Source organism: Lampetra fluviatilis, chromosome 12, assembly GCF_964198595.1.
Source record: "Lampetra fluviatilis chromosome 12, kcLamFluv1.1, whole genome shotgun sequence".
NCBI lineage: Eukaryota > Metazoa > Chordata > Hyperoartia > Petromyzontiformes > Petromyzontidae > Lampetra > Lampetra fluviatilis.
The window spans coordinates 1,060,411-1,075,631 of NC_136286.1; the positions used below are offsets into that span (position 1 = coordinate 1,060,411).

Sequence of the window (15,221 nt, forward strand, 5' to 3'; positions counted from 1 at the left end):
ATCGTGTGTAAATGTGTCGTTGTGTAAACGTGTGTGTGCGTGTGCAAGTGCGTAAAGCAGCGTGCGGTTCTGTGGTTGTGTGTGTTACACCTGCATTATGCATGTTTGTAGTTGGGTGGTTGGTGGTTGAACCGGTCCTGGGCCTGCTCAAGGTCGACTCAGCCTTGAATAAGCACCTGGTGCGATGTGTGAATATTGCCACGAGGGAGACAAAGGCGGCTGGGCGTGGTGCTGGTCACCTCTGAATCAGAATCTATTTATTTATTTATTTATACTGGAGGAATCCGATTAGCTGTAAAGCTTTTTATCACAGATGTCCAGTATGGGCAGGTCTTCATAGGTGCCCCTCAGTTGAACACGCAGGCTTTCGCGACCAATATCCATAACAGAAGTTCGCTTGGGCTAGATCGCGTCGATATAAAGATGGTCCTCGCTAGCATCGCTCGCCCCGGGCAGTCTTTTCGATGCTGCACGGGGGATCTGTGTCCCCCTCGATTGGGTGGCGTTCGTCGTGTCGCTCTCGCATCCCGGTAGCCGCCGCCGCCGCCGGTCCCTGCGGAGTTGCCCCTGTTTACCCGACCCCGGGATTGAGCCGCCAGCGGCTCCTGGGTGGGCCGGAATTCCCCGGCCTCGCGTGGAACGAGCGGACGAGCGGGCGCGGTCAGCCGCCTGCGAGACCTGCTTGTGAGAGCTGTGACTTACAATCCCTCATCCGTCCACTGTTTAACGTCGCCGCGCGGAGATCCTGATATTTGTATAAAATGTATTCTTCTCCCGACGAATGATAAACAGCACCCACGTTTCACAAGTGGCGGTAACGACATTCGCCATGGGTGGAGTAATCCTTGCACTGCTCGCACGGGGAGCAGTGCAAGTCGCCCGCTGAGTCCGTGACCAAACACTCTAGAATCTGGCAGCCCACAAGAGTCCGTGACCAAACACTCAAGAGGTCGCTGCCATCACTCGGATGGCGCAGCGGGCACGGCTTTAAGAAAGGGCCCTCTGAGTTGGCCTCCCTTGGTGCCGCCCCTAGCCGCACACCTTCTCCCGATCCATCAGCAGCTGCCCGGACGGATCGCAAGCTGTTACAACAGCAGCGCGGCCTTCCGCCCCGCTCCCCGGTGTCGCAGCGATGCCGCGTTCCGGCTGCTAGCGCCGCGTGTGGCGAGCGGCTGTGCAAGTGTGTGTGGGGGGTTGTGTGGGGGTATGTGGGGGGGGGTGCATGTGTGGACGTGAAGCACATGTGTGCTTGGCTGTGTGTCTCCACGTGCACGCGTGTGGTGCGTGCGTCTCTCCGTGCGTCTAGATCTGTTCTGGTGCGTCCAGACGTGGTTCTGTGTCCGTGCCTGAAATCGATGTTGCAACTCGATGTCTTCAGGATGAAGCGCCACCCGTCTGCGTGTCTCCGTGTACTTCACGTGGCTGGCCGGGGTGTTCGCTCTGTCCCCGTGTTCCTGCGGCTCACTTGGAGGCGGAGTGCCGCGCACGCGGCTCCGTGTCCGCGCGTCCGGCCCTGCTCAACCCACCGGGGGCGTGGGAGAGTTCGCGTCCTGACCGCTCCCTGGGCGCGCTCCCAGCAGCCGGGGATCAAGTCGCGGTTCCTCGGTTCCACCTGCGGGGCCCCCCCACTCCCACCAACGCCCCCCCCCCCCCACCGCGGAATTTAAATTTAACGAGCGGACAAAGGCGTCCGTCCCTCTCGCTGGAAACAGAAGGCAGCGTCACCCAACAGCAGCGACCGCATTCATTTGCTTCGGGGGAAAGCCAGGAGTCGTTGATTTTACTTACAGGAACAAGAAGCAGCGCGCGTTGGATTATACTGAGGGGGTCTCTAGACCACTTATTGCCATGACCCTAACGAGTCCGTCTGAGGACACGCGGTTATCGCGAAACCGCGAAACCTCCAAAATAATTACCACTCGCTACCAAACTCGCCGCCCAGCTCACCAATAATCAGCGAAGCCGCGCCAAACCACGAACAGTGTCAACACCCACCATACCGGCGTGGTGTCTGTGCAAGATTGCATGAGGAATACTTTTAAATAGCGTCAGAATGATTCTCTCCACGTCTCCAATCCCCCCCCCCGCTCCCCCGAACTTAACGAGGGCGGCTCCCCTGATGGACTGGCTCGCCAAGCAGTTGAGCATCAGCAGCAGTTACCCCTCACCGATTGATGAATCTTGCCGTCGATCGAACTTGAGACAGATGCCATCCAGACATCTATCCTACGTCTTTCCTTGTGGAAGAGATACGTAGATGACACGTTCGTCATATGGCCACATGGCCTGCCAGCACTGAACCAATTTCTCAACCACATCAATTCCATACACCCAGCCATCAAATTCATCATGAAAGTGGAAAAGGATGGCAAGCTACCATTCCTGGATGTTTGGGACACTCTGTCTACAAGATTTCCAAATTCGTAAACAAACACAGTTCCAGATTCGATTCAACACAGCACACAAAATCCGTGATTTGATCTCATCTGTAAAGGATGTGATTCCTGACATGCAATACCCTGGTGTCTACAAACTGAGTTGTGGCTGCGGCAGTAGTTGCATTGGGGAAACTAAGTGACATGTCTCGGACCGCGTTCGTGAACACAAGGCAGATCTGAAACACGGTAGGACTAATACCCCTGCCGTTGCTGATCATTGTTTTAACGCTGTGGGCTCACACGAAATTGATTTTCCAAGACGAAGGTACTAGGCAATCCACCGGCTATTATCAGAGATTTGTTCATGAAGTCATCCAGATATATGAACACAGACACACCTTCAACCGAGAGGATGGGTACAAACTGAGTAATCATTGGAAGGACGTTATTAACCAGGTAAAGTCTTAACTGACTGTGATGTGTCCATCCTATCTGCCTATGTCAGCTGTTATATCCGACTCTCTCTGTGTCTTTCTCTCTCTTTCTGTGCATCTCTCTCCGATCTCTACTCCAGTGACCCGGGCGCTGCCGCGGGGTCCACTTTCTGCCCCGCCTCCTTTCCCCCCCCCCCCTTCTCTCTCCCCCCTACTGCCGAGGCCTACTATACACTACACTATACACTACTATACACTACACTATACACTACACTATACACTACACTATACACTACACTATATACTATACTATACACTACACTATACACTACACACTATACACTACTATACAATACTATACACTACACATATACACTACACTATACACTACACTATACACTACTATATAACTTCGTGCCACGGCAAATCTCTCGCTTACTTCAGCAGTTGTTTCTTGCCGTGGTTGTCCCACCTGATGACGATTGCTTGTGCTGCGATCGAAATGTCGTGATCTATTATTTTTCTACCTACGTGACTTTACCGAAAGAACCAAAGAGTATGGATTCCTGCAGTCACAAAAGCTTCAAATCAACATTGAATTGATAACTTAATGTAGTAATTCGCAACGCACATTCGCGCCAATATCATTATATCTAAACGTGCATTGGATACGTACGCGTCACTCCGACCGGCTGTTGTTGCTTTTTTTTATAATTATGTTGTGATTATGATTGCATTCTCATGACCGTTCTCTCTCCGCGTGTTCGCTAAACACGAGGAGTGAGAGGGGCTCAGAGAGCGCACAAACCGCCCCGCCAAGTGAACCCCGCGACCTCGCATCACGCACTCTGCACCCTGCAAACCGCAACCCGCACTCTGCAACCCACAACCCGTGCCGTGCACCCCGTAACCCGCACCCTGCACCCTGAAACCCGCACCCAGCACCCCACAGATAAATGGTTATGTTTGCGCTCAGAGCTTCCGCTCGACACAAGGCCATTAAAATAAACAGCTGTGCTCTTGACAGAGAGCTCTGTGTACCTGCGCGCTCATCACTTCCTCTTTCGATTAATCAGTCGACAGCGTCTTTCAAACAGTCTGGAGAGTCACAGCGTTCGCGGCCCTCCTCATCCTTCCCTCATCACCCCGTCCGCCTCACCCGGTCCTGCTCACCATGCCCCTGGCTCACCATTCCCGTGGCTCACCATGCCCCTGGCTCACCATGCCCCTGGCTCACTCGCTCTACTCACTCAGTCTTCCTCACCCGGGGGGGGGGCTACGGCGCTGGCGGATCCCAGGACCAAGACAATGCCAGGGATGTAGTTTATATCATCATCATCATCATCGCTGTAGGAATCATGACTAAACACCATTGCGCACGAACTTCATGTGGCGAGTCTCAATGTCAGGAGGAACCTTGACTGCGAAGTCAATCCAAGTTATTTTTTTATTATTTCAGATGGAGCCGGTGGCCAGATGAACTCCCCAGGCGGAGGAGTCGAGGGCCAAGCGCAGATTTGGCACAGACGAGGAGGAGAGCCCTTCGCGCGTGCGGCCCGCGCTGGTCCGTCCTGGTGTCGTGGCCATGCCGCACTTGCTGCTGTTGTCGCTGCTGCTGCTGTTGTCGTTGTCGCTGCTGCTGCTGTTGTCGCTGCTGCTGCTGTGTGCGCCTCCCGGAATGAGCGATCGATGTTTACGCGGCGCCTTTCCTGCGGAGCGACTCTCAAGTCGCGAGCAGCGGCGGCCTGGGCTTCCTCAGCGCCCCCCCCCCCCCACGGGGCTGTCAGGGCGCCTTATCGCCCATTGTGTACACACACTCACACACTCTCACACACTCACACACGCTCTCACACACTCACACACACTCTCACACACTCACACACACTCTCACACACTCACACACACTCTCACACACTCACACACACTCATACACACTCTCACACACTCACACACATAGAGACAACGATCCCCCCGCGTCGCCTTGGCACACTTGGTGGGGCATCTGCGGTTATTAGCGAGCACCTATGGAGGCCGCCACGGCGCCCGGTTTGCATGGTTTAGCCGCTCCATCCAGTGCTGACGTTAAAACACTGCGCCGTGTATTAATTTCATGCCCAGCAGCAGATAACTGATGAGGGCCGTGACCTGGACTCGAGCTCGGGCTGTTCGGTTCGGAGCGCGGGGTTGTGCGAAGCACTCCGCTCCTGCCCCCCGGAATACACGAACCAAGACAACGATCCCTCGTGCATCCTTGACGGACTGTTAGGGCAAGTGCTGTTAGCGAGCACGGCTCACGAGGGGGTGGGTGGTTAACACCGCGCCCGGCCGCCTTTGCCTCCCTAGTGGCGATTTTTACACAGCGCATTCAGGTTGAGGCTCAGTCGACCTAGGGGAGGGCCAGAACCGGTTCAGATAATCGTAACTGGTGTTGGCCGTGAACGGGAATCGAACTCGGCTTGCCGGTTCGTAGCGCAGCGCGCTAAACGCTACACTACCGCTCCCCACAATACACGTATACACCTATACACACACGTCATGTTTACAGGTAGCTCAAAAGTCAGGACACATCGGGTCATTATATTTATTTTAACAAATCACACAGGATGATTTCATTAACTTGAACAAATGTTGAAAGTGATGACCATTAACATTCATGCATGATAAATTCATAATATTTTGAAATTAATTAAGGATTGTTTTGGTAAGATTACACGTGTGCGTCCCCCCCCCCCCACCTGCTCTGATGAGTCCAGTTTGCCTGATAACATCGATGCCCCTGGTAATGCCGTCAAGAAAGTCAGGATGTTGCGATGTATGATGTGAGGGAGAATGTGGAATAAAAAAATAAAAAATGAATTACACGTGTAATCTTTGAACGGTCATCAATTGTGTGTTGTCTCAATTCATTCGGGCATTCTTGTTCTTCCCATTTTTAAACGCGATCTGTAAAGCAAGGAGGAAGAAGAGGAAGAAAAATAGATGTTAATAACGATAAGAGATAAAATATTAACTTGAAGAATAGACAATGTTAACGTTTTAATTGCAGTATCAAAGTACACGACTTTAGGGAAACCCTGTATATAAAAAAAACTAATATATGTGTATTCACATAATTCCATCCTTCGGCTGCCACTCAATCGTGAGGCTCGACCAAGGCGCGCCACCCCTTGGCAGCGACGCGCCGCGCCACGAGCCACACGCAGCGACGCCTCGCGCGGTCACGTGCTCCCCGCTACACGCGCCCCTCAATGTCAACGATCCGGACTCGCACCTCGGCATCGAGCTTTACTCACACACCACACACACACACACGCACGCACACACGCAGTATGTCTATACACACACATACAGGGTGGCTCAAAAGTCAGGACACGTTAACGCATTGCAATCATCTATCTGAAAATGAAATTTAAAATTGATGACAGCGCCGGGGTGGCGAGATGTTAACTACCTCGACTGGTATAGAAGAGGTCGTGCGTTCCATTCCGACTCTGACGCCTGCTGAATCTTTAGAGTTTGTGCGCCTCCCTCCTCGTGATGGCGTGGATGTTTTTCCGGGTTGTCGGGATTTTCCTTCCACATTTAGAATCGACATCACGCGTTCAGAGTCTTTGGCTGCTCTACATTTCCACGTGACAAGCCACTTCGTTGAGCTGTCATTTGTGGCCTGTCGCTTCGGAAAAAGAGATGCATAGCTCAGTGGGCCTGTCCTGGTAAAATAAATTAGTTTATAGTTTAGTTTTTAGTTTGTGTTAGCACATTTCATTAAGAAGGCCAATGGGCTAAAACGTCTATGCATTAAATTTTGACTTAAAACTTTCGTGACAGCAGGAATTCAAATTATATGGGTTTTTAAGTAAAGGCGTGTAGATAGAAACATGTACAACAATAAAATACAAAAAATACAAATGTTGCGATCGAAACGTCGTGATATTTTTTTATTCACTTTATTTTCATTTTTATTATTCTATTGGTATTATTTTTTCTATCTACGTGACTTTACCGAAATAACCATAGAATACGTCTATGCATTATTTTTCTCTCAGTAACGTGCTTTAACCTGCGTATATGTTTGTTGTTGAATCACCCTGTTGTCTGTGTACGTGGCTTCATCCCTCACTCCATACGTGCTTCTGCGGCCGTCTGGAACGCTCTTAATTCCGATATTAGGAAGCCACTGGAGCTATGCACTTTTACATGATCTCGATGGAAAACCCATTTCGTGATAACATCGTTTTGTGTTTAGCTTGTTGTCTTTCCCCCGCACCTCCGATTAGCACGGTTGGCTACATACGGTGCGAAAGAAGTTCAACGTACACACACACACATCAACTGGAGCGCTACGAGGCTGCCTTGGAGTCGAGATTATCGGCGTAAGGCACTACAACTATGGATGCTCATAATAATCCTATATCACTGTACCCTATATTTCTTCACACCAACGCAAAATCATGAAGACAAAATACGACGAGATGGATGTAGCGCGTTCAAGTAATTGCCGGAGCAGCTGTCCGGAATGCCCCAGCTGAAGTTTCGAACGGTGAACACAGGCATGTATCAATGTATGTATTCACTCTGCACACACGCGTGTATCAATGTATGTATTCACTCGGCACACACGCGTGTATCAATGTATGTATTCACTCTGCACACGCATGTATCAATGTATGTATTCACTCTGTACACACGTGTGTATCAATGTATGAATCCACTCTGTACACACGCGTGTATCAATGTATGTATTCACTCTGCACACACGCGTGTATCAATGTATGTATTCACTCTGCACACACGCATGAATTAATGTATGTATTCACTCTGTACACACGCGTGTATCAATGTATGTATTTACTCTGTACACACGCATGTATCAATGTATGTATCCACTCTGTACACACGTGTGTATCAATGTATGTATTCACTCTGTACACACGCGTGTATCAATGTATGTATTCACTCTGCACACACGTGTGTATCAATGTATGTATTCACTCTGTACACACGCATGTATCAATGTATGTATCCACTCTGCACACACGTGTGTATCAATGTATGTATTCACTCTGTACACACGCGTGTATCAATGTATGTATTCACTCTGCACACACGCATGTATCAATGTATGTATTCACTCTGTACACACGCGTGTATCAATGTATGTATTCACTCTGCACACACGCGTGTATCAATGTATGTATTCACTCTGCACACACGCGTGTATCAATGTATGTATTCACTCTGCACACACGCGTGTATCAATGTATGTATTCACTCTGCACACACGCATGTATCAATGTATGTATTCACTCTGCACACACGCGTGTATCAATGTATGTATTCACTCTGCACACACGCATGTATCAATGTATGTATTCACTCTGCACACACGCGTGTATCAATGTATGTATTCACTCTGCACACACGCATGTATCAATGTATGTATTCACTCTGCACACACGTGTATCAATGTATGTATTCACTCTGCACACACGTGTATCAATGTATGTATTCACTCTGCACACACGTGTATCAATGTATGTATTCACTCTGCACACACGTGTATCAATGTATGTATTCACTCTGTACGCACGTACGAGGTTATGAGCGCGCGCTGGCTGTGGGAGGGCGGAGGGGGGAGGAGGCCGGGCGAGGCGGGGGGTCGGGTGAGAGGGTGACATGCATCATTGTCAAGGCGGCGATAAACTTCGTGGCCCGGTCTGTTTTCCGTCGCCGCATAACGAATGTTTCGGCAAATTGAGGCCAAATTGGTGAACTGGTGGGAGGGTGGGTGACACGGGGGTGAATGGGTGCTCTGGGGGTGAGTGGGTGGGTGATCCGTGGGTAAGTGTGTGGGTGCTATGGGGGGTGAGTATATTGGTGGGTGGGTGACATGGGGGTGAGTGGATGGGTGATGTGTGTTAGGAGATTCTTTTGGGATGAGTAGGTGGGTTGGTGAGATGGTGGGTGACATGGGGATGAGTAGGTGGGTTGGTGAGAGGGTGGGTGACATGGGGATGCGTAGGTGGGTTGGTGAGAAGGTGGGTGACATGGGGGTGAGTGGGTGGGTTGGTAAGAGGGTGGGTGACATGGGGATGCGTAGGTGGGTTGGTGAGAAGGTGGGTGACATGGGGGTGAGTGGGTGGGTTGGTGAGAGGGTGGGTGACATGGGGATGCGTAGGTGGGTTGGTGAGAAGGTGGGTGACATGGGGGTGAGTGGGTGGGTTGGTGAGAGGGTGGGTGACATGGGAGTGAGTGGGTGCGGGTGGATCCATCATCACTCACCCAGTATCGCCCTCATCTCATTGTAAACTCCTCCCCTTCATCGCTGTCAGCCGCTGCCAACACCGCGTGCTGTCTTCTCTCAGCGCGTGGATGCAGCATCGCCGCAATCGCCATCATTGTCATCCCGACCCACCAGCAACCACCACGTAACCACCACCAACATGGCCTTGATCATCATCAACATCATCACACCACCACCTCCATCATCATCATCATGACCATCATCACAACACAACCACCATCATCATCATCATCACACTCCCACTATGACCACCATCATCACATCACCATGCTTGTTTTTCGTCATCATCAACATCGTGTTCGCCTTGCCCGCGGCGTGGGGAGCAGTCACAACTCGGCAGGGCCACGCAGCCGCGAGGCCGCGAGATTTCGCCGCTCACGCCTCGCCCCTCTCCCCGTGCCGATTCCTCATCATCGCGGCCGCGGAAACAGCGCGCCGAGCGAGCGAGCGCTGACGGAGCGGTCTTAGCCAAAGCCCAAGAGCTCCCAGCTTGCCTCGACTCCGTTGCGGTGGGGGTAGGGGGCGACCCGGACGCCTTGGCACGCGGGTATCGACTGGGGTTTTGGGAAGCACCGCGACCCTAGACCCCGGGCGATGAAATCCCGTGGGAAACATTTGCCGGCGGCGGACGATGCGTCAAGTGAATTGGTCGCTCGCGCTCACGCTCCGGTCGCACCGAGAGCGTCAGAGAGGGGAATGTGCGTGTTTTTGTTACCGCCGCTGCTGCTGCTGCTGCTGCTCTCATTGGGAGCCGGTGCCTCCCCGCGATGGTCGGCGACGGCTTCCATCCATCAGTATTGCAGCGGTTAATGTAAGCGGTCACAGCGGGGTGTCTGTGATCGCCCTTCCACATTCGTCACCGCGCCGCGGGCTGCAGGAAGTCTCGCGTGGTGAGCCCACGGGGGTGCGGGGGGGTGTATCTAGCGGACCGTGATCCCCAGCCATACCCCGCTATCCGACGTCTCACTGGCAAAGCAGGTGGCGAACCCTCGTTGTGTGTTTGTTATGTATCTATTAATGACGTATAACGATACATGTTGAGTGTGATAGCCACCGAGGACATCGTTGTCGTCTCTGGATGGACCCGCTGCCATTGCGCGACGAGAAGATCGACTCGCGAGCAGCAGTCCGATGGATCTCGTGGCGTCGCAGGGCCTCGAGACGCGTGGCTTTGGGGAGGCCTTCATCCAGCAGTGGACAATCATGGCTGCTGCCGCCGACGATGATCATAATTAGCCTTTGCGTTTAACGAAGTGCGACCCACTGACGCTCCGCCACTCCGAGTGGAGCCCCGAGTCGCCTCACGCAGCAGCAGCAGCAGCAGCAGGGGCCTCAGAGGGGCAAGCGGCGCTCTGAAGAAGGGCCGTTGCTTGGAACGTTAGCCTAATATATATACACTACTATACATATACTACAGTATATATAATATTAGCACTGCCCTACAACGTTGTTGTTGTGCAGTGTTCATGGGAACGGTACGTGGCGGTGGGTGTCGCGGGTTAGAACAGGCTCCCGGCTACACACGCGCACGGGACTGAAGGCGAATGGATCCGTGCAGCTCTTCACTTAAATTGATATGGGTTAGTCATGGCTAGGTTAGTATCTAAGGGGCTATGGTCAGGGTTATACTTATAGGGAGATATGGTAGTAGGGGTTCTGGATTGAGGCTACGGTTAGGGTCCTGAGTTGAGTGTGAAGGTCGGCGTCAGGGTTAGCGGGTTCGGGTTGAGGCTGGAGGTTCGAGTTCGGGAGGGAGTGTCCGTGTCGCCCAGGTTGCTGTTAGCGCGAGGTGTGAGAGGTGCAAAGTTAATATCGGCGGGTGTAGGATAATAACCTTACAGCTCGGGGTTAGGTGCGATAGTCAAGGTTCGGGTATTTGTGCAGGGCGGACGCTCCAGGGTTACAACGAAGACCTGGGTGGCATCAGTGCGAGAGTTGTAGGCCACGCGCTAGGGTCCGCGTGATTGGGCCGGGCGATCGCTCTCGACTGGAGATTCACGACGGAGGTTGGCGTCACGTCGAGATTCGGGCCGGTTCGGCACATTACGAATCAATGGTCGGTTCCACGCGCCGGAGACTTGTGTCCCCCACGCTCCTCCTCGAGGCCTCCACCCTCGTGCACCTCGTCGCCGTGAGGGGGAACCCCGCGGGCCGCCGCCACCGCTGCCACCGCCGCGGGGACCGCTCGCGCGCCGTGGCCCTCGGCCCCCACGGGCCCTGCTCCGCAACAGGCGCGCCGCTGTTGCCCCTGCGAGGTCGCTCTTGAGGATTTATCGAGGATCAAAGGCACCAAAACCAATATTTTCGCTGTCAACCTCATTTTGTCGTCGGCACCGTGAAATGGGTCACAGCGGCCCCTTTTAAAAAGTGTCAATAACCGTGCGTTTGTTCGGCGGTCTAAACGAGCTACGGTTACAAAAATAAGGCTGTGGTGGAGTCGTGCGGTCGAGATTTTCCGCACAGAAAGGGGGCCTGTGGAGCGAACAGGGGCGGCGTTCACGAGGCGGCGCGGCCAGGTGATGGCGGGGTTGTTATTGCCGAGATGGAGAGGGAAGATACCGAGACCACGCTTTCATGTGGAGAGTGCGGAGGCAAGGGGGCAGCCTGGAGGGGAGGGGGGTGGAGGGAGCCGCGGGTGCCGCCCGCCCAAGGCGCCGCCCGGGACGTGACGGGAACACGTTGCGAGGGGGCGCTCGGAGAGTGGCGAACTCCTCCATCTCAGCTCGCTCCATTCATTCATGAACACCCCCCACCCTGTGTGACACTTACCACGTGTGACACCTACCACGTGTGTCACCTACCACGTGTGTCACCTACCACGTGTGTGTGTCACCTACCACGTGTGTCACCTACCACGTGTGACACCTACCACGTGTGTGTGTCACCTACCACGTGTGTCACCTACCACGTGTGACATCTACCACGTGTGTGTGACACCTACCACGTGTGTCACCTGCCACGTGTGTCACCTGCCCTGTGTGTCACCCACCCTGTGTGACACGTACCACATGTGTCACCTACCACGTGTGTCACCTACCACGTGTGTCACCTACCACGTGTGTGTGTCACCTGCCCTGTGTGTCACCCACCACGTGTGTCACCTACCACGTGTGTCACCTACCACGTGTGTGTGTCACCTACCACGTGTGTCACCTACCACGTGTGTGTGTCACCTACCACGTGTGTAACCTACCACGTGTGTCACCTACCACGTGTGACACCTGTCCTGTGTGACACCTACCACAGCAATGCCCCACTCACCCTGCATGCGCCCGATCTCGTCGGATCTGGGCAGCTAAGCAGGTTGAGGCCTGACTCGTGCCTGGATGGGCGAGTACCGCCCCCCGGGGCTTGCCAGGGTGCGCGCTGCGGCCGCGAGAGGCGGCAGTGCCGAGTGCCCCCCCCCGCCTCGTGTCCAGCAGCGCGGTGCGGCCTATCTCCGGGCTGTCTCCGGTCCCCTCCTCCCACGCGGAGCCGAACTCGCACCGCTCGAGGCATTCGTGGCCAAGCAACCCGGTGGAGCAGCACCCTCCTGACAGAGCGTCTCGAGGCTCATTGAGGCTTTTCCTCGGTAAATCATTCGCATTGTGTCGCCGTTCGTGTCTAGCGCGGTGCAGACCACGTGGTCACTGTTCTACGCGCGGTAAAATCCGTGGGTTGAGAGCACACGCGCAGCACAACGAGGTGTACGAGACGCGAGAGTCGGGTGAGATCTCTTGCCTTAGTTCGCTCGTGTGGTCTTGGCGACGTTTGGAGGATTGTGTTGCTTTATCAAGTTTGTGTGTTTTCTGCTCATGCGATACAACATGTGTGTGTATATATATGGGGGGAGCGGTAGTGTAGCGGTTGTGTAGCGGTTCGCGCGCTGCGCTATGAACCTGGCGACCTGGGTTCGATTCCTGCTCACGGTCAACACCAGCGACGATTATCTGAACCTGTCCTGGGCCTCGTCTAGGTCGATTCAGCCTCAAATGAGCACCTGGTGCGATGTGTAAACATCGCCACTGGGGAGACAAAGGCGGCCGGGCGTGATATTGGCCACCCACCCCCCCCCGTGTACCGTGCCGGCCTTCATAGGTGCTCGCTAACAGCACTTGCCCGTACAGTCTGTTACAGGCTATACGGGGGATCTCTTTTTTTAAACACGCACACAGGTACAGCCAGAATAGCTGACTTGACTTTAACCCGCACATATAAAAATAACGTGCACGTTACGAAGTCAATGTAGGCCAACTCTTTATCATAACCTGAGTTCACGTGTCGAGCAAAGTCTCGTTGAGCTTCTAGTCTCCCTGCCAGGAGGATCCTGCATCGGGACGTTGGGCCGATTTTTACTTTGATCGATTTTTTTGCCCGTTTATTTTGTGTGGAAAACACCCTGCCCCCTGGAGAACCCCCCCCCCCCCCACCCAACGAGAGATCACACTCGGCCAGTCCACACAGATGGGTCGATGAACCCGCTTGCTCTGACTGCCATCAAAGAGCCACCGCACACCCCAGCGGGTTTTTTTTGTGGGAGTTCAAAACTCTCCACGCGATCCACCGTACATCCACACGTCGCCGCTTTACGTGCGCGCACCACCACCGACCTCTATTGCATCGGCTCGGCGTGAGCCTCCACACACAAACAAAGACAAATATTCCCCACATAGCCTCAACAGGCTGTTAGGGCAAGTGCTATTACCGAGCATCTATGAAGGCCAACGCGGTGGAAGAGGGTGGCCATCACCACGCCCGGCCGCCTTTGTCTGCCTAGCGGCGATGTTTACACACTGCTCCAGGGACTCACTTGAGACTGAGTCGACCTAGGTGAGGCCCAGCACCGGTTCAGACAATCGTCACTGGTGTTGGCCGTGAGTGGGAATCGAACTCAGGCGGCCAGGTTCGCAGCGCGGCGCGCTACCCGCCACGCTGCCGCTCCCCACACGCTCGTCCACACACCCAGCCCGCCACGAGGTCATCGCTAACCGGGTCCTCTCACCTCCTGACCCCGGGGTCGCCTCTCGCCTCCACCGCGCGGTCGCCGGCAGCCGAGCGAGACGCGCGCTGCGCCGTGCGGGCTCCGGAAGCGCGCTCTGTTATTTACACTGATTTGTTTCTATCGGCGGTAACCCGAGAGCTCATTCTCTCGGCCAGGAATGAGAGAGAAACACGCATTCTTTGACATCACCTGACATGGCACGGGGCGGGCTGGGCGGGCGGCGATGCGAGGGAGCGGGGAGCGGCGCGCCTGGTGGCCCCGTGCCGTCCCGGATTCTGTCGGGGGGGGGCGTGCGAACCGGGCGCTCAGCCAGCAACCGTCCCCTCCGTTCCTGGGCACACTGTCTATGATTAGAGCAGGCTGATTAGAGCAGGCCAGTCAGCAGCGGATAGCGCGTGTCCACGGGCTCTCGCGCGGGTGCAGGAACACGGATTTAGAACAACAAAAAACTCGAACCAAATAACTCCCAACTGTGCACATCTCTCCCCAGCTGGAGATGCGTGCCGAGGCAGCGTGTCCTGGGCTCGAGGGCGGTGCACTCTGCGCAGCGAGCGTGCAGCGAAGTGTGCAGCAATTTGCAGCAAGAATGCAGCAGGAGTGTAGCAAGAGTGCAGCAAGCGGGCAGCAACAGTTCTGCAAATATGCAGCAGGAGTTCAGCAAGGGTGCAGGAAGTGTGGAGCAAGGGTGCAGGAAGTGTGGAGCAAGGGTGCAGGAAGTGTGGAGCAAGGGTGCAGGAAGTGTGGAGCAAGGGTGCAGGAAGTGTGGAGCAAGGGTGCAGGAAGTGTGGAGCAAGGGTGCAGGAAGTGTGGAGCAAGGGTGCAGGAAGTGTGCCGCAAGGGTGCAGGAAGTGTGGAGCAAGGGTGCAGGAAGTGTGGAGCAAGGGTGCAGGAAGTGTGGAGCAAGGGTGCAGGAAGTGTGGAGCAAGGGTGCAGGAAGTGTGGAGCAAGGGTGCAGGAAGTGTGGAGCAAGGGTGCAGGAAGTGTGCCGCAAGGGTGCAGGAAGTGTGGAGCAAGGGTGCAGGAAGTGTGGAGCAAGGGTGCAGGAAGTGTGGAGCAAGGGTGCAGGAAGTGTGCAGCAAGGGTGCAGGAAGTGTGGAGCAAGGGTGCAGGAAGTGTGGAGCAAG

General features: G+C 54.3%; 1 long non-coding RNA gene across 1 annotated transcript; it reads right to left on the reverse strand.

Moving 5' to 3' along the window:
* Positions 1-5,459: 5,459 nt before the first annotated feature.
* On the reverse strand, positions 5,460-14,362 carry LOC144935013 (uncharacterized). Its single transcript, XR_013637243.1, has 4 exons — positions 14,287-14,362; positions 9,095-9,260; positions 5,922-6,095; positions 5,460-5,755 (listed from the first exon to the last, which is right to left on the reverse strand). It is a non-coding gene; the product is annotated as an uncharacterized LOC144935013 (long non-coding RNA).
* Between the last annotated feature and the right edge of the window lie 859 nt (positions 14,363-15,221).